Source organism: Salvelinus sp. IW2-2015, linkage group LG28 (genome assembly GCF_002910315.2).
Source record: "Salvelinus sp. IW2-2015 linkage group LG28, ASM291031v2, whole genome shotgun sequence".
Lineage (NCBI taxonomy): Eukaryota > Metazoa > Chordata > Actinopteri > Salmoniformes > Salmonidae > Salvelinus > Salvelinus sp. IW2-2015.
In genome coordinates, this window is record NC_036868.1 from 10,989,334 (window position 1) to 11,013,666 (window position 24,333).

General features: G+C 44.0%; 1 protein-coding gene across 16 annotated transcripts in view; it reads right to left on the reverse strand.

The window, feature by feature from the left end:
- Positions 1-24,333, reverse strand: part of LOC111954548 (protein 4.1) — a 115,643-nt gene that overhangs the window by 57,931 nt on the left and 33,379 nt on the right. The window contains exon 1 of one of the 16 annotated variants that reach the window (XM_023974350.2): positions 1,341-1,483. The exons of the other annotated variants lie outside the window; for them this stretch is intronic. The gene's annotated coding sequence lies outside the window, so the exon portion shown is untranslated. Of the gene's footprint in view, positions 1-1,340; positions 1,484-24,333 lie in introns of those variants that run through there. 16 annotated transcript variants of the gene reach the window in all.

The window sequence follows — 24,333 nt, forward strand, 5'->3', positions numbered from 1 at the left end:
AGAATAAGACCCTCAATATTTACTGGATCGGAGCATCAAGCTCATCCCTGTGCACTTTCACCACCCTGTGAAGTTCAGCACTTATTTCATTTGTAGCCTAATAAAACTGCAGTTTCCCCGAGTCGTAGTGGGAGGACCACACACCATATCATTGAGTGATTCCAAGTTTACTTCATATGATGGTTCTTATAAATCAATATTTGCTCATCAACTATTTCCACGGCAATTTCTCACATACTACATTTTACCGACACAAAAAGATCCCACATGCCAAATAAACAAATTGTTGGCATTTAAACAATTGTACCGAAAACGTCCTTTTTCCATCACAGCTGTCGTGATTTTTAAATATTTTTTAWAYWYTKACTTTACTTGCAAAAAAACTGGATGGAAACGTGGTTTGTGAAAAACAATTTATCTGGTCATTCCCAATTGATTGCAGTGTTTTTGTCGTTATTGTACTGTTCAATGTGAAAATCATTATAGTCTAGGTAGTGCAGAGAGCAGTCTGCAGCTAAGCGTGCTGCTGTACTGGCTGGCTGGCGATTGTTTTACTTACTGTCTGCGCCCTACGAGGCATACCGTACCGGGAATGCTGCGGTTTCGAAAGGATCTGCGGCAAGCAGGCTTTCATTTCCCCCTTATCCCACGACTCTACCCCAGCCTCCAATAAAAACACACATCCCCAACAGTGGCAGAAGAAAACTATGAAAAAGCTGCCATGGCTTCCATTGCTGCAGAGCTGCCATTGTTTCATCTTTAGACACAGGTTAGCTGTTTTATTGTAGCACGGTGTTGTGTTTGTGTATCACGCGATTGAAAGAAATGCCCTCGTATCTCCTCGCTTTGTGATAATACCACATGGGGAATTTTATATCACCAACAGAGCACACATGCATCAGGAATTCTCAAGTCTTAACCACACACGGCCTGACAATGATGTGCTTGGGAAAACAAGGATGTCACTGCAACAACAACCAAGACAACGCCCCTCACTGATTAGTCCAATCAAAACTCATTAAAAGCAGGTACGTTGACTAGCTAAAGTCAAATTGCCAGGAAATTATTTTCAAATTCCAAAAGCAAAATATTTGGTTTATCCCCATATCTACTCAACCTTATGAAGCACAAGTTCCTGGAATGGCTCTGTCCTGAGCACTCTGTGTCCCGCTAAACTCAAATCACTTTGATAGAATGTCTAAATCAGCTGAACGGAAGATGAACTGCATTGACTATTAGCCAGCCGCGTCAGCCTCAGAGCAATAGCCTCAGTACAGTAAGCCAGTGCACAGCTGTGGTGCAGGGCTGGGTGTGGGTGTGAGCACCAAGTAGCGCCTTACCGTGATCTCTCCCCTCTGATGTCCGACTCAGACTTTCCTGTCACTTTCCTGTGCTCTATTCCAGCTGATCAGCTTCCTGCTCTACACGCTGCGGTCATTACCGCACTCAGCACCAAACTCAGGGGGACAGACGTAGCCAGAGAGAAGAATGAGGCTGAGAGAGAGGGAGCCAAACGTGACAGAGATAATGGTGAGGGAGGAGGGCGCGTGAACGAAGGAGGCAGACCACACCCCTGCTGTGTATGTGCCAAGAGGGGTTGTTAGTGGACACTAGCATTCAGGGATCTCTCTCCTCGTCAGTAGTGTCCTGTCTCCTCAGGGGACACAACAATCCAAAGCTAGTTTAATAACAGTCTCAAACCAGCTCTGTGTGGCAGAAGATAACTAACCACAAGCTTTAACATGCAGACCCACTGTGGTTTGACGCCCATCTAACCTAAATGACTGGAGTTTAAAGAGCTGAGGAGCCAGTCCTCAAACGATCCAGTTTTACACACCATTCCAGAGCGTAGAGGCTTACAGTACAAGAATGAACAAAGTTCTAACTATTATTCTAATGGTGTAAGCAGGCGCTGCCCTAAATTACTTTTGGGACAAAGCTTTATCCAAGTATTAGTCCCATCACACATTATACTTCTATTAAATGTATACTTATGCAAAAAAAAAGTATATTCTGCCTTTTACTTTGTTCTTATCTTGTATTATTTCTTATTGTTGTTGCATTGTCGAGAAGGAACCTGTATTTAGTTGGACGATGTATACCATGAGTATCCAGTACATACGACTAATAAAACATTGGGTGACAGATGGAAGGCCTCAAGTCATTTCAATGTACAGTGAAACAGCTGGATTTACAGTACACAGGATAGTGGGAGTTAATAGCCACGTGTCCAACATGGTACAGTAATACACCAGAGAATGGAGCACTTTTGGAGGGGCACTCTGAAGAGTCGGTATCCCCAAAGTGTGCCCTATGAAGGAGTCCATGCCACAAGAGAGATCAAAGCTGTGTCGTGCCGAAGCCACAGCCCCATCATTGGGAAGGTCACCGCAGGATTAAACTAAGAGGAATGTCCAGACACCCCAAAGGATGAAAATACCACAGACAAAGAGGTTCATTTCCCCGGGTCTCATGGCACTAAATGTACATTTTCTTTCCTCTGAAGCCTTCGGCGACTGTATCGAAGCACACCAAGTACAGATCTCTTTATTGGAGGTCAAACAATGAGTTCGGCTGTTAAATGGATACGGGGTAGAGCAAAAAGCCACAAGTTCCAGAACTGAAGCATTTATTTTGTACCACATCTAAACAAAACTGTATCTGGGATTTAAGAGAGTTGCTATAGCAATAGGAAGTTCACAGTTGTGCATGCATCTCACACTTACCTCGGCAGTGTCACACGCAGCAAGGGTCTCAATGGCAGGATAAAAGCCTGTTTGAGTCAATGTCGCTCTTGAGTTCAGACCAGAGTATGTGAGTGGAGCTGGAGAGGAGAGCCACATTTGACTGAAGATTGGAGCGAGTTACCCAAAGGCTGGAGCATGAGCCTTCTCACCCGCTCCAATTTCACTCCAGTACTGCTCATTTAATGAACTCCGGGCATGCCCGGCCCAGCATGCTTTTGTAGGCTACTTGTGTGCTGCTATAGCCCCTTCTTTTAACTATTGTCATGGAGTTTGGTAAATATTTTCTTTAAAAGAAAAACACTGATAAAGCACAGGTGCACATCAAGGTGACTTACAAGATGAGGACCAAGAGCATGAGAGGGAGTGCGGTGATGTAGTGTCCACAACTAATGAATCATTGTGGAATCTGAAAAGACATTTCCCGAAAGGATGACGTGTACTACATGCACATAACATAAAGAAACAAGGTGGGTGCATCCCTACCCAGGCTGGCAGGAGTGTCCTGAAGGGCTCTGAAAGCGCATCCTCCGCTGCTGGCCTGCTCTCCAGGCACCATCACATGACTCTGGCCAAACTAGTGTTTCTAAAAGTGAAAGACTATTTCCCAGCCTATATGTGCAATTTAGACTATAATGATTTAATACAACGAAATGTTGAATAAATGCTGAGCGCTTAAAATGGATAATCCACCCCAAACTCCTATGATTAACAGTGAATATGTGAAGAAAACAAACTGTTTCATTTTGACATTATAACAAGGTTGGTAGAAACGTTTTTGGAAATCTGTTGCAGCTCAAGTCTACTACAAAACCCACATTGCAATGCGCTCACTCGCTCTCTGGGACACTAGGTAGCTAGAAAACAGAAACACACAAAATGAGAGCCAATATCAGCAAACTGCACTATCAATTTAGGAGGCTATTTCACAGACTTCAACATAAAGTTAGTCTCTGCCAAGAGTGAGCGCAAATTACATTTCTTACCCACAGAGATACTTTTGAGGAGATGGGAAACTCCATTAGAATTGTTTTATTTACGTTGTCTACGTTGCCAATGCTTTGTCAATGGACCGCGTGCTGCATTCTGGGCGATTCTGGGACAAGGAACGCTCTCCATCAAGGAGTGAATGGGAAACAATTGGGAGCTAACTAAAAAAAACTGAACATTAGCACGAATTTCATTTACAATTACTATAACATTGCCAATCTTATCCAAGATGTGACATAATTAATTTCTCTGTAATATCGTATATAAACTCAGCAAAAATAGAAACGTCCCTTTTTCAGGCCCCGGTCTTTCAAAAGACAATTTGTAAAAATCCAAATAACTTCACAGATCTTCATTGTAAAGGGTTTTAAACACTGGAACATGCATGGGAAACAATGAACCATAAACAATTAATGAACATGCACCTGTGGAACGATCGTTAAGACACTAACAGCTTACAGACGGTAGGCAATTAAGGTCACAATTATGAAAACTTAGGACACTAAAGAGGCCTTTCTACTGACTCAAAAACACCAAAAGAAAGATGCCCAGGGTCCCTGCTCATCTGCATAAACGCGCCTTAGGCATGCTGCAAAGAGGTATGAGGACTGCAGATGTGGCCAGGGCAATAAATTGCAATGTCCGTACTGTGAGACGCCTAAGACAGAGATACAGGGAGACAGGTCGGACAGCTGATCATCCTCACAGTTGCAGACCATGTGTAACACCTGCACAGGATCGGTACATCGGAACATCACACCTGCAGGACAGGTACAGGACGGCAACTGCCCGAGTTACACCAAGAACGCACAATCCCTCCATCAGTGCTCAGACTGTCCACAATAGGCTGAGAGAGGCTGGACTGAGGGCTTGTAGGCCTGTTGTTGTTGCCGGTGAGGACCTGCCTTACGTCGCCTATGGGCACAAACCCACCGTTGCTGGACCAGACAGGACTGGCAAAAAGTGCTCTTCACTGACAAGTCGCGGTTTTGTCTCACCTGGGGTGATGGTCGGATTCGAGTTTATCATCGAAGATATTAGCGTTACGAGGCCTGTACTCTGGAGCGGGATCGATTTGGAGGTGAAGGGTCCGTCATGGTCTGGGGCGGTGTGTCACAGCATTATCGGACTGAGCTTGTCGTCATTGCAGGCAATCTCAACGTTGTGTGTTACAGGGAAGACATTCTACTCCCTCACGTGGTACCCTTCCTGCAGGCTCATCCTGACATGACCCTCCAGCATGACAATGCCACCAGCCATACTGCTTGACTGTGCGTGATTTCCTGCAAGACAGAAATGTCAGTGTTCTGCCATGGCCAGCGAAGAGCCCGGATCTCAATCCCATTGAGCACGTCTGGGACCTGTTGGATCGGAGGGTTAGGGCTAGGGCAATTCCCCCCAGAAATGTCCGGGAACTTGCAGGTGCCTTGGTGGAAGAGTGGGGTAACATCTTACAGCAAGAACTGGTAGATCTAGTGCAGTCCATGAGGAGGAGATGCACTGCAGTACTTAATGCAGCTGGTGGCCACACCAGATACTGACTTACTTTTGATTTTGACCCCCGTTTGTTCAGGGACACATTATTCAATTTCTGTTAGTCACATGTCTGTGGAACTTGTTCAGTTTAATGTCTCAGTTGTTGAATCTTATGTTCATGCAAATATTTACAGGTTAAGTTTGCTGAAAATAGACGCAGTTGACAGTGAGAGGACTTTCTTATTTTGATGAGTTTAGCGTTGGAATCGGGACACTGCGTACTTGAGGAAATTAGGCAGGTTTCTTGAATCATACCCCGACTTTGAGAAGGGATAACGTGACGATTAGCTTGGCAACCACGTTACGCAGCATGACAAAGTGAATGCAATGCGTCGACTGTCAGTTGGGTGGGTAGTTTCTCCATTCATTGCCCAATGGGATTCCTATCGCCTCCTTTGTGGGAAACAGATTAGAGACACACAGGGTGCATCGCGACATGGTACTTGAACGAGAAACAGATGAATAATTTGGTACACTGTTAAGGTTTAGCACATTAAGCGAAATAGATACTTTATCAAGATGATCTAAAACGGATGGATACATTCTAAACAAGTACATACATACCATCTATTGGCTGAATGGACAATCTGGAGTGTCATTGTTATAAAAGCATTATTAAAATGTGACAGGGGATGACACCATCTCCAGTGACGAGAATGTTGTACACATGACGCGTTCCTACACGATTTCCTGATTCACAGACCGACCACTTAGAAGTTAAATCATGTGGAAATGTTTTATTTTACCCACTGATAGAACATTGGCTTTTACCAAATTGACAGGAGATTCCTGACTTGTCTTTCTGGGGGTGGCTTATTATTTTTAGGTTTCTGCCAGCCTAATGTGTTGCACTCGCAAATGCTTCAAATGATTTCTTCGTAGGCTAGAACCTTGAAATAATAGGCTAATTACCTTTCCTCCCTACTTAGGCTACATGTCTGGCTCCTGACCTATTCAGTAGGGGTGTAATGGTTCACCAAACCCACGGTTGGGTACATAGTGGTTTTGGGTCACAGTTCGGTTACAGTACAGCAGAAAAATGAAATTCCAACAGTTACTGTAGGTAATTGTTTTTTATTTGGCAAAATACACAAAAATAATTTTATTTGTGGCCCAAGTCCGACGAAGATCAGCAAAGGTAAGTGAAGATTTATAATGCTTTATGAGTTTTGTTGACTGCACAATTTGGCGGGTAACTGTATGGCTTGCTTTTGTGGCTGAACGCTGTTCTCAGATTATTGAATATTGTGCTTTTGCCATAAAGCTCTTTGAAATCTGACAGAGGTTGCATTAAGAACAAGTGTATCTTTAATTCTATGTAAAACATGTATCTTTCAAAGTTTATGATGAGTATCTGTTATTTGACGAGGCTCTCTGCAATTTCTCCGGATATTTTGGAGGCATTTCTAAACATGGCGCCAATGTAAACTGAGGTTTTTGGATATAAATATGAACTTAATCGAACAAGACATATGTATTGTGTAACATGAAGTCCTATGAGTGTCATCTGATGAAGATCAAAGGTTAGTGATTAATTTTCTCTATTTCTGCTTTTTGTGACTCCTGTCTTTGGCTGGGAAAATGACTGATTTTGCGGTGACCTAAATCGTTTTTGGTGCTTTCGCTGAAAAGCCTATTTGAAATCGGACACTGTGGTGGGATTAACAACAAGCCCAAAAGCAAATTCTGTCCTATGGTTAACAACTCCTCGATTAATACCTATTGTAGGTTAGTCGAACAAGAAGCCATGTCAGTATATACAAGACAAACAAAACATATTCAGAAGAATCTCACGAGAACAGAAGAACTGGCACTCAAAGAATTAATGAAAGATTCATCTTTGGTTATAAAACCTGCAGACAAGGGTGGTGCTGTGGTTGTTTTAGACTATGACAAATATAAAGAAGAAATTCAGAGACAACTCAGCAATGAACGTTTCTATAGAAAACTGAGTGTTGATCCCACACAGGTGTTCCAAAGGGATATTTGCTCTAATTTGGAGCAAGCCCTATTAAACAACCTTATCTCAAAACCTGAATATGAATATCTTTGTTGCAAATGTGCCATACGTCCATGCTTATACATTTTACCGAAATTACACAAACCTAAAACACAACAAGGCAACTATCCAGGCAGACCAGTGGTTGCAGGAATAGGCTCAATGCTAGAGCCATTGTCAAACTCTGCACCTGTCTCTTATACACATCTAGATGTGTATAAGAGACAGCCTCTATATGGGTCTTTTTGAAGAACGTTTTGTTAATAATGAAAACGAGAATCCATTTTTGAATAAAGTCCTTAAGTGGTATCGATATATTGATGACATTTTTTGTATATGGGTAGGAACTGAAGAAGAACTGTCAGATTTTATGGCACTACTCAATGACATTGACCCCAATCTCAAATTCACTATTGAACGTGACACTAAACGTGTTCATTATCTCGATATGTGGATTGAGAAATCAAATGGAACCTTGTTTACAAGTCTATATAGAAAAGAAACGGACAGAAATACTCTATTACAGGGTGACAGCTTCCACCCTGAGCCATTAAAAAGAGGACTTCCAAGAAGCCAATTTTTTAGACTGCGCCGTATATGCCACTCCACAGATGATTATCTAGAAAAAGCAGCGGAGATGCGCATGAGGTTTCTAAAAAGAGGCTATTCGTCACAATGTGTGGATGAAGCTCATAACTTGGCATTGGAAAAAACACGAGATGAACTGCTACAAAAAAGACCCGCTAAAGCTACAGAACACTCCGTAATGTTCACAACTACATATACTTTGAATTCGCGAAAAGTGGGAGAGGTGGTCAAGAAACACTGGCATATTTTATCATCGGACCCAGCTTTGCCGGCTGAATTTAAATATCCACCACGTATTGTGTATAGGAGAGGTCGCAATTTACGCGATAAATTGGTTCATGCCAACTGCCAGCCACTTAAGAAAATTAGCCAAGCACTTTTACGCCCTCTACCAAATGGTAGCTATAAATGCAGAGGATGCGCACAGTGCAACAATATGATGAAGTGTCAATATTTCTGTCACCCACACACAGGAAAAAGGTTCCAAATAAATGACATTATTACGTGTTCCACCACCCATGTTATTTACATTATTAAATGTCCATGTGGGCTCTGTTATGTCGGTAAAACCACCCGCTCTCTCAAACAGAGAATTAGTGAACATAAAGGTTCAATCAGGAGAAACGACAGGGATTATCCAGTCGCTGTACATTTCAATGACATGAAGCATGACATTTCCACCTTTAGATTTTGTGGCATAGAGAAAGTTAAGATATCAGACAGGGGAGGTGATATTAATAATACTCTGAGCAAAAGAATGTTTTTGGATTTTCACCCTCCAGACATTGTTTCCAAAAGGACTTAATGACGAAATGCCTTTGTATGTTATGCTGTGAATTGGAACATGAAATGTGTGTCTCTTGTAGATTATTCTGACGTTTTTCATATGATGTACCCAATGACTAATGAACTTGCTATGTCCTCATTGAGATTATACAGAAGTGTTCAATACGCCTTATTTATACACTTTTGTAATATTTATGAAATGCACATTGTTATATTTGGTAGCACTTATTTATTTTCCTTTGCCTCCAACCCCCTTCGATGTGTAGAACGGATGTGGGTGGAGCCAGGTCTACATAAGGGTGCAACTTTCAAAAAATCCCAAAAGCTCTGACGAAGGCCGTGTGGCCGATACGTAAGCTTATTAAATATCGGTGATACTATCAAGAGCAGTGTGCGGTTTCCTTTTCCTTCATTAACAACAAGATTACCTTTAAAATGGTATAAAATGCATGTATGTTTGAGGAATTTTAATTAAGAGATTTCTGATGTTTGAATTTGGCGCTCTGCACTTCACTGGCTGTTGTCATATCGATCCCATTAACGGGATTGCAGCCATAAGAAGTTTTAAACAGCTTGGAAAATTCCAGAAAATTGTGTCATGGCTTTAGAAGCTTCTGGTCAATTGGAGGTGTACCTGTGGATGTATTTCAAGGCCTACCTTGAAATCACGGGAAAAATCAAGGCCTACTTGTTTGACATTACGGGGAGAAAAAAAATAATCTGCCAAGACATCAGGAGAAWTTTTTTTTGTAGACCTCCACAAGTCTGGTTCATCCTTGGGAGCAATTTCCAAACGCCTGAAGGTACCACGTTCATCTGTACAAACAATAGCACGCAAGTATAAACACCATGGGACCACGCAGCCGTCATAGCGCTCAGAAAGGAGACGCGTTCTGTCTCCTAGAGATGAATGTACTTTGGTGCGATAGTGCAAATCAATCCCAGAACAGCAGCAAAGGACCTTGTGAAGATGCTGGAGGAAACAGGTACAAAAGTAGCTATATCCACAGTAAAACGAGTTCTACATCGACGTAACCTGAAAGGCAGCTGGGCAAGAAAGAATCCACTGCTCAGAAACCGCCATAAAAAAGGCCAGAATATGGTTTGCAACTGCACATCGGGACAAAGATCGTACTTTTTGGAGAAATGTCCTCTGGACTGATGAAACTAAAATAGAACCGTTTGGCCATAATGACCATCGCTATGTTTGGAGGAAAAAGGGGGAGGATTTCAAGCCGAAGAGCACCATCCCAAACGTGAAGCACGGGGGTTGCAGCACCATGTGGGGGTGCTTTGCTGCAGGAGGGTCTGGTGCACTTCACAAAATAGATGGCAGCATGAGGAAAATTATGTGGATATATTGAAGCAACATCTCAAGACATCTGTCAGGAAGTTAAAGCTTGGTCGCAAATGGACAAGCATACTTCCAAAGTTGTGGCAAAAGGACAACAAAATCAAGGTATTGGAGTGATCACAAAACCTTGACCTCATTCCTATAGAAAATTTGTGGGCAGAACGGAAAAAGCATGCGCGAGCAAGGAGGCCTACAAACCTGACTCAGTTACACCAGCTCTGTCAGGAGGAATGGGCCAAAATTCACCCAACTTATTGTGGGAATCTTGTGGAAGGCTACCCGAAACCTTTGAACCAAGTGAAACAATTTAAAGGCAATGCTACCAAATAGTAATTGAGTGTGTAAACTTCTGACCTATAGGGAATGTGATGAGAAAGAAATCACTACTATTATTCTGACATTTCACATTCTTAAAATGAAGTGGTGATCCTAACTGACCTAAGACAGGGAATTTTTACGAGGATTAAATGTCAGGAATAGTGAAAAACTGTTTAAATATATTTGGCTAAGGTGTATGTAAACTTCGACTTCATTGTGGTTCATATTGCGGACCAAACTGAAATCCCTGTACCGAACAATTCGCTACAAATATGTTTACCATTACATTACATTATTAGTGTTCATATGCTGCTTAATACGGCATGTACAGTTGCATATTTGCAATGAGCTTTTCTTACTGTCACCTTACTGTTTATTAAAATACTTTTCATTCAAATCATATGGTTTTAATACTTCAAAACCAAAATGGTAGGTCCAGGTAGTCAAAAATAGATGGGTATTGGGATTTCCGACCACTCAACTCTGCTCACATAATCAGCAGTGTCTGAACCAGAGTAACTACAAAACATGGGGAGCGCAGTGCCTCAGACTCGGTGTTTCCCAACCCTGGTCCGAGTACACATTTGTTTTGTAACCCTGGACAAGCACACCCGATTCAACTTGCCAACTAATCATCAAGCCCTCAATGAGCTGAATTTGGTGTGTTTGTCAAGGGCTACAACTAAACTGTGTACTGTTTGGGGTAATCGATGACCAGAGTTGGGAAACACTGGTTATAGAACAAATTTCTTATTTTAATTTAAAGTGTTGATGTTAAATTAGAAAATCATGTTATGAGATGCTGGAACAATTTTACGCAGAAGATCTAAATTTGTTGGTCAATGCCAGTAAAAAATAAAATATCTTCACAAACTCATCATGATTAATAAACTTATCAAGACATAGTAGATTTATCCCATGTGTTAAAACCCACTTGAATGCGTATTGAGCCACCTACACCTGACCTCAATCTCTCTCATCTAGACATCCTTGTTGCTTAGTAATCTCCTTTGTGGTCTATGAATTCCTCCCATAGTCACCATCCATACCTGAGGCAGTGACTGAGACAAACTTTGTCTCATGCTGCCTGTGAGTCCACAACAATACCGTGATCAATCACTGTCAGCCGCTGGGCTACTGTGTCCCACTGTCCCCTTCTGGCTGGCTCTCACAGGGCCTGGTTGAGCACTGAAGGACTAGGCAGTAGGCTATTTATGGCGGCTTGAAGGGAAAGATAACAGATAAGAGTCCTAGAATTTTACAGAGAATCCATGACGATCACTGGTTTAGATGGTGTCAGAAGGGGTGATGTAGGCACCTAGAATAACTCTCGTTTCCATCAGTTACATGATCTAAAATTGCATTCAGGTCATCTTCAGCCACACACACTGGCAACTATCCATGCTTCTTTACCTGCTTCGGACACCAGAGAACCCTGCAGCTAGTTAACAGTAACAATGAAGGGCATGAAATGTGGCTTCCTGTGCCTGCAAAGGTTCTCTTTGATTTGCAAGTGAAAGTAGTTTGTTGATGTCAAACTAAACAAAGACAATAGTGTTTACTGTGTTAAGTCCACCCCCAGTCTGATGGTTTAGGCTAATATTAGGTGCATCTACACATTAGAGAGAAAGGTTAAGACAGTCGCAGGTACACATGAGCTAGAGCTGGTCCCATGACATCACACAACCAAGAGGGTAAAGCACAGAAACTCCAAGTTCAGACTTCATAATGCTGATATCAAGACCAACTTAAAACATGCCAAATATAGCAGTGTGTGAGTCCCATTTTTCCCTCGCATCCTCAACTGTCCTTCCCAGAGATAAAAATAAGCTCCTGGCTGCAGCACTGCCGATTTTGCTGTGTCGAGAGACAGAAATCCAGAATCAGGGCATATCACTTAACTCCAGCGTCAAGTTGCACTACCTAAAGTCAGCAATACAGTGTGGTGACAGGACACCTTTAGTTAATGGTTCCCTCCTCTTGGAGGCTGTTCCTAGAACTGATGCAGTGAAGGAGGGACTCCAATACCAACAACACAATGTATAGGACACAGCCCCACAGAGATACTGGGTTGATATTAGCACACTTCCTGGCCTCCAGGTTTTCCCCTGAAGCATTTGATCTCTGTTGCTCAGTGTCTGTACTAGACTTTATTTGGCCATAGATAGTCCCACTGCAGGGACCCCAGTCCAGAGAGCCAACTTCCAGCTTCAACCCCTACTCCAGACAGGGCTGGATTTCATCATTCTGCTCTGGGAGCCCACACATTCAAGAAGGATTGCAAAACAGATTCATATTGAGCCCTTCTTCGTGATGTGCTTAGCTTGAATGATAGCCTTTCTTTTACATGAGACCCCCCCCCCCCAAAAAAAAAAAAGTTACTGTCTGTCAGGACTTTCTCATCTGGGCAGAAAAAAAAAAAAAAAAAAGCTATAATATTGATCAGTGTCAAAATTCCAAGCATTTTTTGGAAACTGACAAATACGCTGCCAAAAGATTTAGGCTCAAATTCCAGTCAGACATCAGATTTTTACATTCCTCTGATATTGATACACAAAACAGAGCTGGCTGTAAGGGTGAAGTACAGTACAGGGGCATTATCGTACAGATTAAATCAAACCCAGAATAACGCCTGTTTAACCCAGACAGCTGTTGAGTCTGGTGGAGTTGTTATTGTGGATTAAAGTCTGTGGGCTGACCAACTGGTGATGTCATGGCTTTTATTCTATGGGCCCAGCCCTGGAATGGACCTCCTGAGAGAACACATCTGGGTTCTAGAGCAGTGACCACATTCCGCCCCGGACTCCCGCCCACCCACAATAGATTTGAGTCTGGAGCCAGAGGTTCTAATACAACTCTGGGCTGGACCCCGAAAATGTCATCTTCCTCGAAGCAGAGAGAGCAGCATTATGGAGCAGCTGGGCTGGGACAGACTGGGGTAGAGCTAATCTAATGAATGATAACCAACCCTAACAGTGACCCTCTTACAGGCTCAAGGGGGACTTGTTGAAACAATTATAAAATGTCTTTGTTTTTCTGTAGATTAGAGTATATCCTTTACGTGTGTGTCGAGCCTTAGGGCTACTTGAGGCTATTTTCCCAACAAACATGGGGATGAGTGGTATATGGTAGATACCTGTGAGGGTCATCTTGAGTAAAAATATGTATTGCGTTAATCACCTGAGAAAAACAAACCATGACCTAATCCTTGTTGACAGTGCCAGCCATCTGTCACACTTCCGAGACAAGAGTTCTTTGGTAATGGAATACTTAATATTCAAATTCAACAATTTCACACTAAATTATGACACATTTAAACCCTGATGTGTTGCACTGCAAGTCAGCCATGTGACATGATTCAGTGGTTATCTATGACACCTAATGATAACCCTCCAGGTTTTTGTTTTTCATCCAACAGAGTATGAGCAATGACAAATTCATTGAAATGGCACGTTGTCCTGAACAGTGAATAACTGAAGTAAGAACATGTTTAGTCATCTGATGCAGCACTCCAAGAGCAAGCATAACCATGTTGATGTCCATAGATATACATAGAAAATAAGACATAGTCCATAGTGCTTCCTTGCCACTGACAGGTTAAAGTGGTGTCATAAATGGGACATTGTGTCCCCCCATTGGAAACGACAGGATGTCTGGGATCTGTATCACTTGTAGTGAGCCCTTTACCTGAGTGCTTATTAGATTGTTGTCCAGTGTTTTCCGGTCAAAACTTGCAGCCGTGTTGCTGTGCGTTTTGTTGCCACCCTTACTTTGCTACCTGACAACTTTATGGTTTTTACTTTTTAATGACCGTTTATATTTTTTGTTTCTCCCTCAACTTTTATTTCTTCATTCAACTTTTTTCACTCCGGACGCTTTATCTGGACATGGTTCGTCAGGACCTCCAACAGCCGAAGCTAAGTAGTAACATTAACATGATGCCTTCTAATTGCAGTCGCTGTACTCATAATATACAGGAGAACGATCGACTTACGGCGAGGACAGCTGTGCTGCAAGCCCAGCTTCAGACGCAATCTTTAGGCAAGGGTAATTTCAGTGTAGGAAAGGATGAAACAGCGTCTGTGCCACCAGTAAGTACAGATAGTAGTATAAATCCTCGCACAGTCCCCGCAGCCGRACAACTTTCTCATGGCTTCTGGAGGGAAATGCTGTAGGAATGCGCAACCGGTGTCGCTCATTCAACCGACAGAAACTTTCAACCGGTTCTCCCCATTAAGCAGCGAGTCGGACTCAGAGCCTTCTCTTGTCTCTACTCCTCCCGCTACGGGGTCTGAGACGCCGAAGCTTCCCACCATTAGCTCTGACAAATTGAAAACCCTAGTCATTGGCGACTCCATTACCGCAGTATTAGACTTAAAAAGAATCATCCAGCGATCATACACTGTTTACCAGGGGGCAGGGCTACCGACGTTAAGGCTAATCTGAAGATGGTGCTGGCTAGAGCTAAAACTGGCGAGTGTAGAGAGTATAGAGTTAGTTATCCACGTCGGCACCAACGATGTTAGGATGAAACAGTCAGAGGTCACCAAGCGCAACATAGCTTCAGCGTGTAAATCAGCTAGAAAGATGTGTCGGCATCGAGTAATTGTCTCTGGCCCCCTCCCAGTTAGGAGGAGTGATGAGCTCTACAGCAGTCTCAACTCAATTGCTGGTTGAAAACTGTTTTCTGCCCCTCCCAAAATATAGAATTTGTAGATAATTGGCCCTCTTTCTGGGACTCACACACAAACAGGACCAAGCCTGGCCTGCTGAGGAGTGACGGACTCCATCCTAGCTGGAGGGGTGCTCTTATCTTATCTACGAACATAGACAGGGCTCTAACTCCACAATGAAATAGGGTGCAGGCCAGGCAGCAGGCTGATAGCCAGCCTGCCAGATCAGTGGAGTCTGCCCCTAGCACAGTCAGTGTAGTTAGCTCAGCTATCACCATTGAGACCGTGTCTGTGCCTTGACCTAGGTTGGGCAAATTTAAACATGGCGGTGTTTGCCTTAGCAATYTCACTAGGATAAAGACCTCCATTCCTGCAATTATTGAAAGAGATCGTGATACCTCACATCTCAAAATTGGGCTACTTAATGTTAGATCCCTCACTTCCAAGGCAGTTATAGTCAATGAACTAATCACTGATCATAATCTGATGTGATTGGCCTGACTGAAACATGGCTTAACTTCTTAATAGGGGGCGCTATTTTCACTTGGGGGGAAAAAAACGGGCCCAAATTAAACTGCCTCGTACTCTGTTCTAGATCATACAATATGCATATTATTATTACTATTGGATAGAAAACACTCTGAAGTTTCTAAAACGGTTTGAATTATATCTGTGAGTAAAACAGAACTCATTTGGCAGCAAACTTCCATACAGGAAGTGAAGATTCTGAAAATGGGGCTCTGTCAGGGCCTGCCTATTCAACTGGCTTATATTTATGGATCTGTATGCACTTCATACGCATTCCACTAGATGTCAACGGGCAGTAGAATGTTGAATGGGGTGTCTAGCTTGATGTGAGACCGAATGAGAGCTTTTGGAGTTAAAGGTCCGCTCTTTTGTCAGTACTCAACTGCGCACCAGGGAACCTCACATTGTCTTCTGAAATGCGTTCGGTATACACGACGAAATGCTCCGGCTCTGATTTTATTGGATACATATGAGAAAAACATCATAAAGTAGGATTTTCAACCGAGTTTGACCAGTTTATTCAACGTTTATTGGGACTTTTGGAATTTTTCGTTCCAGGCGCAAAGACTTCTTGGACATGTGCCCTCCACATGGCTAGCCAAAGTTGCTAATTCGACAGAAGAAATGGACATTCTAAAACAAAACAACGATTTATTCTGGAACTAGGACTCCTTGCACAACATTGATGGAAGATCATCAAAAGTAAGAGAATATTTATGATGTTGTTTCGTATTTTTGTGGTTTGTTGGCTCCAACAAGGAGGAGAACTGGTGAGCGCTGTCTCACAATATTGCATGCTGTACGTTGTACTAAAGTTATTWTTWTTTTTTTTTTAAATCTAACACAGCGGTTGCATTAAGAACCAGTGTATCTTTCATTTGCTGTACAACATGTATTTTTTAGTAAAGTTTATGATGAGTTCTTTGGTTAGATTACGTGACTGTCCAAAATTTCTCCGGACATTTTAGTGCATCATGGCTACGTATTCACAATGTAAAACCACGATTTGTACCTCTAAATATGCACATTTTCAAACAAAACATAAATGTATTGTATAACATGATGTTATAGGACTGTCATCTGATGAAGTTGTGCAAAGGTTAGTGATTAATTTTATCTCTATTTGTGGGTTTTGTGAAAGCTATGTTGGTGGTGAATAAATGGCGTTGTGTATTTGGCGATTGTGGTGAGCTAATATAAATATATATTGTGTTTTCGCTGTAAAACATTTTAAAAATCGGAAATGATGGCTGGATTCAGAAGATGTTTATCTTTCATTTGCTGTATTGGACTTGTGATTTCATGAAATTATATGATATGATATGATATCCCTGTCGCGCTAGGCTATGCTAGTCAGCTTTTTTGATGAGGAGGATCCCAGATCCGGGAGAGAGAAGCGGTAGAGGTTTTAAGCCTGATGAATTTACTGTGTTAAATGAGGCCTCACCTCCTGGTTACACTAGTGACCATATCCTCCGTGCATCCCGCAAAGGCGGAGGTATTGCTAACATTTACGATAGCAAATTTAAATTTACACCAAAAAAATAGATGTTTTCGTCTTTTGAGCTTCTAGTCCTTTGCATTAGCGTAGCCTCTTCTGTAGCCTGTCAACTATGTGTCTGTCTATCCCTGTTCTCTCCTCTCTGCACAGACCATACAAACGCTTCACACCGCGTGGCCGCTGCTACTCTAACCTGGTGGTCCCAGCGCGCACGACCCACGTGGAGTTCCAGGTCTCAGGCAGCCTCTGGAACTGCCGATCTGCGGCCAACAAGGCAGAGTTCATCTCAGCCTATGCTTCCCTCCAGTCCCTCGACTTCTTGGCACTGACGGAAACATGGATTACCACTGATAACACTGCTACTCCTACTGCTCTCTCCTCGTCTGCCCACGTGTTCTCGCACACCCCGAGAGCTTCTGGTCAGCGGGTGGTGGCACTGGGATCCTCATCTCTCCCAAGTGGACATTCTCTCTTTCTCCCCTACCCATCTGTCTATCGCCTCCTTTGAATTCCATGCTGTCCACAGTTACCAGCCCTTTCAAGTTAACATCCTTATCATTTATCGCCCTCCAGGTTCCCTTGGAGAGTTCATCAATGAGCTTGACGCCCTGATAAGTTCCTTCCTGAGGATGGCTCACCTCTCACAGTCTGGTGACTTTAACCTCCCCACGTCTACCTTTGACTCATTCCTCTCTGCCTCCTTCTTTCCACTCCTCTCCTCTTTGACCTCACCTCTCACCTTCCCCCCTACTCACAAGGCAGGCAATACGCTTGCCTCATCTTTACTAGATGCTGTTCTTCCACTAATTTCATTGCACACCCCTCCAAGTCTCCGACCACTACCTTGTAATCCTTTTCCCTCTGCTCTCATCCAACACTTCCCACACTGCCCCTACTCGGATGGTATCGCGCCGTCCAACCTCGCTCTCTCTCCCCCGCTTACTCTCTCCTCTTCCATCCTATCATCTCTTCCTCTGCTCAAACCTTCTCCAACCTATCTCCTGATTCTGCCTCCTCAACCTCCCTCTCCTCCCTTTCTGCATCCTTGACTCTCTATGTCCCCTATCCTCCAGGCCGGCTCGGTCCTCCCCTCCTGCTCCGTGCTCGACGACTCATTGCGAGCTCACAGAACAGGGCTCCGGGCAGCCGAGCGGAAATGGAGGAAAACTCGCCTCCTGCGGACCTGGCATCCTTTCACTCCCTCTCTTCTACATTCTCCTCTTCTGTCTCTGCTGCTAAAGCCAATTTCTACCATCTAAATTCCAAAGCATCTGCCTCTAACCTAGAAGCTCTTTGCCACTTCTCCTCCTCCTGAATCCTCCTCCCTCCTGAATCCTCCTCCCCCCTCCCCTCTCCCTCCTCCTGCTGATGACTTCGTCAACCATTTTGAAAAGAAGTCGACGACATCCGATCCCGTTTGCTAAGTCAAACGACACCGCTGTTCTGCTCACACTGCCCTACCCTGTGCTTTGACCTCTTCTCCCCTCTCTCTCCAGATGAAATCTCGCGTCTTGTGACGGCCGCGCCCAAACAACCTGCCGCTTGACCCTATCCCCCCTCTTCTTCTCCAGACCATTTCCGGAGACCTTCTCCCTTACCCACCTCGCTCATCAACTCATCCTTGACCGCTGGCTACGTCCTCCGTCTTCAAGAGAGCGAGAGTTGCACCCCTTCTGAAAAAACCTACACCTCGATCCTCCGATGTCAACAACTACAGACCAGTATCCCTTCTTTCTTTTCTCTCCAAAACTCTTGAACGTGCCGTCCTTGGCCAGCTCTCCTGCTATCTCTCTCAGAATGACCTTCTTGATTCCAAATCAGTCAGTTTCAAGACTAGTCATTCAACTGAGACTGCTCTTCTCTGTGTCCACGGAGGCGCTCCGCACTGCTAAAGCTAACTCTCTCTCCTGCTCTGCTCATCCTTCTAGACCTATCGGCTGCTTTGATACTGTGAACCATCATATCCTCCTCTTCCACCCTCCCGAGCTGGGCATCTCCCGGCGCGGCCCACGCTTGGATTGCGTCCTACCTGACAGGTCGCTCCTACCAGGTGGTGGCGAGAATCTGTCTCCGCACACACTGCTCTCACCACTGTGTCCCCCAGGGCTCTGTTCTAGGCCCTCCCTATTCTCGCTATAACACAAGTCACTGGCTCTGTCATATCTCACATGGTCTCTCCTATCATTGCTATGCAGACGACACACAATTAATCTTCTCCTTTCCCCCTCTGATAACCAGGTGGTGAATCGCATCTCTGCATGTCTGGCAAGACAATATCAGTGATGGATGACGATCCCACCTCAAGCTGAAACCTCGGCAAGACGGAGCTGCTCTTCCTCCCGGAAGACTGCCCGTCTCCATATCTCGCCATCACGGTTGACAACTCCATTGTGTCCTCCTCCCAGATGCTAAAGAACCTTGGCGTGATCCTGGACACACCTGTCGTTCTCAACTACATCAAGCGGTGACCCGTTCCTGTAGGTTCATGCTCTACAACATTCGCAGAGTACGACCCTGCCTCACGCAGGAAGCGGCGCAGGTCCAATCCAGGCACTTGTCATCTCCGTCTGGATTACTGCAACTCGCTGTTGCTGGGCTCCCTGCCTGGCCATTAAACCCACACTCATCCAGAACGCCGCAGCCCGTCTGTGTTCAACTTTCCCCTAATTCTCTCACTCACCCCGCTCCCTTCCCGGCTGCTCTTCCAACTGCTTCCAGTTGAAGCTCGCATCCCGTACAAGACCATGGTGCTTGCCTACGGAGCTGTGGAGGGAACGGCACCTCCGTACCTCAGGCTCTGATCAGGCCTACACCCAAACAAGCACTGCTTGCATACCACTCTGCCCTCTCGCCTCCCTACCTCGAGGAAGTACAGTTCCGCCAGCGCCCAGTCAAAACTGATTCGCTGCTGCTGGCACCCCACAATGGTGGAACAAACTCCCTCACACGCCAGGTCAGCGGATCAATCACCACCTTCCGGAGACACCTGAAACCCCACCTCTTTAAGGAATACCTAGGATAGGATAAAGTAATACTCCTAACCCCCCCCCTCCCCCTTAAAAGAGTTAGATGCACTATTGTAAAGTGGTTGTTCCACTGGATATCATAAGGTGAATGCACCAATTTGTAAGTCGCTCTGGATAAGAGCGTCTGCTAAATGACTTAAATGTAAATGTAATGTAAATGTAGTCATAATCTATGCAGCCTACTCAATCACTTTTTATAGCTACTGTTTACAGGCCTCCTGGGCCATACACAGCGTTCCTCACCGAGTTCCATGAATTCCTATCGGACCTTGTAGTCATAGCAGATAATATTCAAATTTTTTGTGATTTTAATATTCACATGGAAAAGTCCACAGACCCACTCCAAAAGGCTTTGAGACATCGACTCAGTGGGTTTTACACAACATGTCCCTGGATCTACTCACTGCCACAGTCATACTCTGGACCTAGTTTTGTCACATGGAATAAATGTTGTAGATCTTAAAGTTTTTCCTCAAAATCCTGGACTATYGGACAACCATTTTATTACGTTTGCAATCACAACAAATAATCTGCTCAGACCCCAACCAAGGAGCATCAAAAGTCATGCTATAACTTCAGACAACAAAGATTCCTTGATGCCCTTCCAGACTCCCTCCGTCTACCCAAGGACATCAGAGGACAAAAATCAGTTAACCACCTAACTGAGGAACTCAACTTAACCTTGCGCAATACCCTAGATGAGGTTGCACCCATAAACATTTGTCATAAGAAACTAGCTCCCTGGTATACAGAAAATACCCGAGCTCTGAAGCAAGCTTCCAGAAAATTGGAACGGAAATGGCACCACACCAAACTGGAATTCTTCCGACCAGCTAGGAAAGACAGTACCGTGCAGTATCGAAGAGCCCTCACTGCTGCTCGATCATCCTATTTTTCCAACTTAATTGAGGAAAATAAGAAGAATCCGAAATGTATTTTTGATACTGTCGCAAAGCTAACTAAAAAGCAGCATTCCCCAAGTGAGGATGGCTTTCACTTCAGCAGTAATAAATTTACTGAAGCAAGTTCGAGTTATTAGCATATGTTGTCTTCAGCAGCCACTGCTGACGTAGCTGTGGCGGAACAACTTATTATTCGAAAATTGAGAGGACATGAAAGATTCAGATAAGAGGATAGGGTTAGAAGCTGGAGCCGATTTATTAAAAAAAAAAAAAAAAAAACGGAATAGGGTTGATATATATATATAATATATATGTTCTCTGTCAAGGTTGTGAGCTTTGCTTCCAGGAGGCTTTATTACTGTCAACTTTTAGTCTTAGTTTGTACACATCCGGTGTGAAAGCCATTGTATTTATAGGTGTCCCAACATAGAGGCCAAGGCACAGGAAGCAGGCACATAATCACATTATATTATGTGACAAATAGATCTCTTCAGTATGCAGACCACACCCTACGTTCTATCGTCTGACACTCATATTTTCGAATCATATTTGAAATATGTCAAGAAGAAAAGTTATGTACAGACGAAATAGCGTGTCGTGTCTCCCTTGATCTAGGTCCTAGCAGATTAGTGCGAGGACTCAGGACGAGACTAGAGCTTTAGCACACGAGGAAATAACGCCGAGATTTAAAGAGGGAACCCGATAATATTGACTGTGTCTAGATGTATTTACTTCTCCAGACGCATTGATTCTTTCTGCAAGCAAGTTCAGTGAAGTTATTACGACAATGAAGTAGGACCAAGTCCAATCCCTCTCTCAAAACTTCCAATGAGTCTCGGTGATAGAGACGACTATGCTTTGAATTACAGCGTCTAGAGTGCCCTCATGTTGCGGCGAAGTGTATGGCATGAAGGAATAGCATTTGACAGATATGTCTTACTCTATTTTTTTTTCTCTCAAGTTAACTCAAACAATCGAAGTTAGAAAATAGATTGACCAGTTGATCGGAGTTCGCTTGCAGCACGTCTGAACGGCTCTTCGGTGATGACTGCACCGATGGTTACTGTCCTTGTCCTTATGTGCGGTAAAATTCCAGTTTGGTGTTGTTGTGCCATTTCGCGTTCCAATTTTCTGGAGTATTAAATCGTGCTCGAGGAGCTCGTGGATTTTTCGTGCCATGAGTGAAAACCAGGAGCTAGTTTTCGTGGTGAGTATGACAAATGTTCTATGTGGTGCACCAACCTCATCTTCACGATAGTTGCGCAAGTGTTAAGCGTCTGAGTTCACTTCATTCATATACGGTGGACATTATACTGAGTCTCTCTAGTTCCATCTAGATGTCCTTGAGACGTAGACGGAGAATGAGGGAGTCCTGGAAAGGCATTCAAGGAATCTTGTGTTGGTCTTCGAATAGTTAATAGTCAATGACTTTTGTATATGCTCCTGTTTGGAGTGTCATCGTAGTTCAAGGATTATGTGTTATAAGTTGTGACAGTGCACGAGAATAAAATGGTGTCCAAATAGTCTCAGAGATATTGAGAGTGAAAAACTTTAAGAACTCAACCAAACCATCTGATACACACGTGTTTCCATGTGATCTAAGCAAAAACTAGTCCGAGAAAATGTATCATGACTGTGGCAGGTGAGCATAGGATACAGCAGGATCATGTTTGTGTAATTATCAAAGCCCAACTGAACGTACCGACATTCTCTCAAAAGCCTTATGTGTCGTAAGTATGATATAGAGTACTGTGAACTCTATTCCATTGCAATGATAAAATCACAAAAAATCTGCTAATATTATCTGCGTATGGAACTAACACCATGTGCCTCTCTTCATCCTGATTCGAGAGTTTCCAATCTCGGAACTCTGTTGCAGGGGAACGCTGTGTATGGCCCAGGTTAGCGTCGCTGGAAAACAGTTAGCCTTATTTAAAAGAGACTTGAGTTTGAGTTAAGGGTAGCGGCTAGTATGTATGGCATGTACCATACGATTTACATGCATCGACACATTTATACGTTTCACTGAGTCCACTCCTACGACTGCTCCTTTACCCAACATCTTGCTCTCGACCCCAATTATATCAAGTTCGTCATCTATTGACCTACGTATGATAGTCACAATGCACCACTTTACAATAGTTGCACTCTAACTCTTTTAAGAGCGGGGGGTTGAAAAGGTTACTTCTATCCAAAACTATCATCCTAGTACTTCACTATAAAAGAAGGTGCGGTCAGGTGGTGCTCCGAACAGTATAGTGTGATGTACAAATTGACTCCTTGCTGAGACCTCCGCGATGGTAAACGTCCGGTGATGGTAGTTTGTAATCTTCCACCAAGTTGGGTCACAGACTATGACCCCGACCTCCGGGTTGACTTGAGGTGAGCTCGGAACCTGTAACTTCCTCAGAGTAGGGAGGCGATGAGCCCAGAGGTGGATGAAACGCAGTGCCCCGCTGTGTATCCCTAGCAGGTGTAGGCGAGCTAGCTATCAGAGCCCTGAAGGAAACAGCGACTCTCCGGGTCGCCGTTCACGCCTCACAGCTCCCACTAGAACCCATGTCTGTAGCTGAGCGCGCGAGCTCAACTCGTGTAACCAGTTGAAACAGAATGAGGTATGGAGCGGAGCGATGCGGAGTTTCTCGCAAGGAAGTAATGTTTGCCAATGAGCTATTTGGTGACGCTCGAGCTGGACAACTTACGAAATGCTTCACACCAGAAGTCGTGCGCCAGCGGCCTGTCTGGAGCATATGGGTTATATTGTAAGGGCGTTGTATTAAACTCTTGGTACAATCTTGCATGGGATCCCGGAGCCTAAGCAGCCCGAAATAGCCAAGATTAATCCAGACGAAGAAGTGACATATGTGCACTTGGATTAGACATAACTTCCGTAGTCGCCGCTTCGCGAGAGCTCATGTGCTATATCGCTATCCTAACTCGCGAATCCATCGTCTAGAGCATCGAATAAACCTTACACCCTACAGATCGGCCCTGAAAGTATTACGTCACCGCCTTGATTTTAGTTCGAGGATACCCACAGGTGCTGTTATGTCCAGATCACAGCAAGTGGTTCTTAGCACTCTGTGAGTAGCGACACAATGAGTTGTCAACCGTGGATGGCGAAGAGTCATGGACACGGCAGTCCTTCCCGGCAGAAGAGCAGCTCCGTTCTTTGCCGAGGTGTTCACGCTTGAGGTGGTGATCCGTCTACTCCATCCACTGATATGTCTGCCAGACATGCAGAGATGCACTTTCACCAACCCTGGTCATCAGAGGGGGAAAGTGGCAGTAAGATTAATTGGCTGTTTCGTCTGCCTAGCAATTCGAATAGGAGAGACCATGTGAGATATGACAGAGCCACATCGACTTTGGTGGTGTTCGTCATTCA